Source organism: Ziziphus jujuba, chromosome 6, assembly GCF_031755915.1.
Source record: "Ziziphus jujuba cultivar Dongzao chromosome 6, ASM3175591v1".
Taxonomy (NCBI): Eukaryota; Viridiplantae; Streptophyta; class Magnoliopsida; order Rosales; family Rhamnaceae; genus Ziziphus; species Ziziphus jujuba.
Genome location: NC_083384.1, coordinates 1,990,644 through 1,993,924, shown reverse-complemented (window position 1 = coordinate 1,993,924; position 3,281 = coordinate 1,990,644).

Here is a 3,281-nt window from a genome sequence, read left to right as displayed (position 1 = left end):
ATGGATTTTTGGGCTGAAATTTTGACGGATGTCTACAGACATATATAGAAGACTATGGTTCAAATTTCAGGTCCAAAGGACATGGGAAAGTCCATTTTCTATTCCAAACAGATTGCTGTATCTGATGGGCCCAGTATGCAGAGTATGGGTCAGCTTTGGAGCTGTTTGGCCCATGATCCGGTTCCAGAACTTTCCTAGCTCTTGGAATAATATTTATTGATGACCAAGGATGCTTCAAACCAAGTTTCATAAGCAGATACAAAGGGGAACTAAGTAGGTGAAGCTAGTTTGGTTGTTTACCCAAACTAGTTAAACAATAGGAACTTAGTTCAAAACCATGTGCCACTTTTTACTATATTTGGAATAGACATGTTGCAGCTGGTTTTTGACTCTTTTGTGTATGAAAAGTTAGGTGTTGACCATTTTACTTTTTAAATTTCAAATACTTTAATCATTTTGTAAGCTCACATGCTTGGCATGTGTGAACTAGTTGTAATTTCAAGCTTATATTGTAAAATGAATGAAATGGCTATACATCAAAGCCTTATTTTCAAAAGCCAACGTGTTCCTCTTCTTCTTATCTCTTCTTCAACACCTTAGAACACTTTAGGAACCCTAAAAACCAGAAAACACCATAACCAAAACCTAAAAACACAACTCACACACAACCAATCCCAAGAGCATCACCGAAAGCTTGCTTGTTGCTAACACTTCAAGCTAGCTTGCTCTTGGTCATAACCTTCTCACCCCAACAAGGATTTCCTAGTTTTATCGTATTTTTGTTTCCTAGTTTGTTGGTTGTTTTTCATCATTGTTCTTGTTAATTTTGGTTTTTGTTGATTTTTCTTTGCTGTTTTAGTCTTAAATATTTGCATTCATATATTCAAAAAAAAAAAAAAAAAAGAAAGAAAAGAGTTTACGGCAACAATTAAAAAAAAAAAAAAAACTGCATATTTGTGTTTGTTTGGAGATCACGGGTTTGGCATTTGTTTTGGAGTTGGAATTGCAATTTTGGTAATTAATCTTCCTACTGCAGTTGTTTATGTTCTGTGAGTGAAAAAAAAAAAAGAAAAAAAGAAAAAAGGGAAAGCCGAATAAAAAAATAAAAATAAAAATAAAAATATTTCGGTTTGTTGGAGTTTGATTTGTTTGCTGGAAATTTGTTGGAGCTGCTGGTTTTTTGATTAGTTATCCAATATTTGAGTTGCTGGGAAATTATTTTTGCTGCTGGATATTTTGATTTTGGGTGCTTAAATTATTTGGATTAAAATCAGTTAAAGGATTTGATACAAAACTTGAATTACAAAGAACAACAACCAACAACTTTTCTATATTTTTGTTCTCTTTGATTCTTGTTCATATTTGAATTTCTTTTTTTGGAATTTTATTCTTGAACTCATAATCTACTACCATCTGGTGCAGTTTTCAAAAATTCCAATGTTTTCCCATTATTTTGTGTTTTCTTGTCTAGAAAGCCGAAAAATTAGGATTTGTTGGATTCTTTCGGTATTGCCTACTTTTTGCTACTGTTTTGTTGATAAGTTTAATTAAAACATATTAGTGATCTAATTGCTGTTTTATGGGTGTTTTAATTAGAACTTTGAGATAATTCATTGAGTGGAAAAAGGCAAGAGTGTGTGAGCTTAAAAGAGGGTAAAAGCCGAAACTAGTGAGCAAACACGAGTGTCGAGACCTTATTTGAGTGAAACATGTAAGGGAGTGAAATTGGTAAGGTCCTATTTTATTTTTATTGCATTATTATACAAACATGGCAGAATCAAGAATGAGGAGAGGAGATCCACCTTTAAGGATCAATGAGGAAGAGTCCGTAGCATTCCATGGCGATGACCGAGCTACCGGGAGTGGAGACCAAGTGGACATGAGAGCTGTTTTGGAATCAATACAGCGGGTTAGTGCTCAAGTTGAGCATGTAAATCAAAGATTGGGAAGAATAGAAGTCTCACAAGGAAGGCCGAATACAAGAAATAGGCAAGAATTCCATGGAGGACGAGGAGGTCGCAAGAGGCCGAGAGAGGAATTTGATGAGAAGCCATTCGACGGCGACTTTGAGGAAGGTATGGACAAAACCTTTGCTGTCCAAGATAGAGCTGGCCATGGGAGATATAGGAGGGAAGATACAGATGATGATTTGGGAAATATCAAGGTTAACATCCCACCTTTTACGGGTAAAAGTGACCCCGAAGCATATTTGGAGTGGGAAGAGAAGATGGAGATGATATTTGACCGCCATAATTATTCAGAGGCTAAGAAGGTGAAATTGGCAGCAATGGAGTTTGGCCATTACGCACTCCAATGGTGGACCAATGAGCAAAACACCCGAAGGAGAGTTGGTGATGACTTGATTACTACATGGTTACAAATGAAAGGAGCCATGCGGAAGCGATTCATACCATCACACTATCATAGGTTGCTGCATCAAAGACTTCAATCTTTATCTCAAGGACATGGATCTGTGGAGTATTATTACAAGGAGATGGAGATTCTTATGATGAGATTGAACTTGAATGAAGATAGGGAAGCAACCATGGAAACGTTTCTTGGTGGTTTGAATCGTGAAATAGCCAATCAACTAGAATTGCAACAATATGTGGAATTGGAGGAGATGTTGCATGTGGCTATTAAATTAGAGCATCAATTCACGAGGAGGGGTGTAAGATCATGGTTTGGAGGTGTTTCCAAGAGTGGAAGGTCCAATTCAAGTGGCTGGAGGAACAATCCCATCTATGAAAGCAAGCCAAAGCCGAAAGTCAAGGAAGAAAGTTCAAACTGGCCAAGGAAGGAGACTAGAACCGAATCTGTCCAAGCACCAAAGAATGAGGTAAAATTAGATCCTAAACCTTCTAGAACTCATGATGTTGTGTGTTTTAAGTGCCAGGGAGGAGGACACATTGATAGCCAATGCCCGAATAGAAGAATCATGGTGTTAAAGGGCAATGACGAGCTAGAATCGGAAAGTGAAGAAAGTGAGGATGAAGCCAAGGAAGAGGAGGAGGACTTGGAGGGTGAACCCGAAACCTTGCAAGCATCCAATGCTGAATTAAACTTGCTTTCTAAGAGAGTACTTGCTGCATACAAAGATGAGGATGAAATTCAAAGAGAGAACATCTTCCACACCCAATGTGAAATTCAAGGTAAGATTTGTAGTATGATTATTGATAATGGAAGTTGTACTAATGTAATAAGTAACCTTGTAGTTGATAAATTGGGCTTAAAAACAATAAAACATCCTGAACCATATAGATTACAATGGTTTAATGATA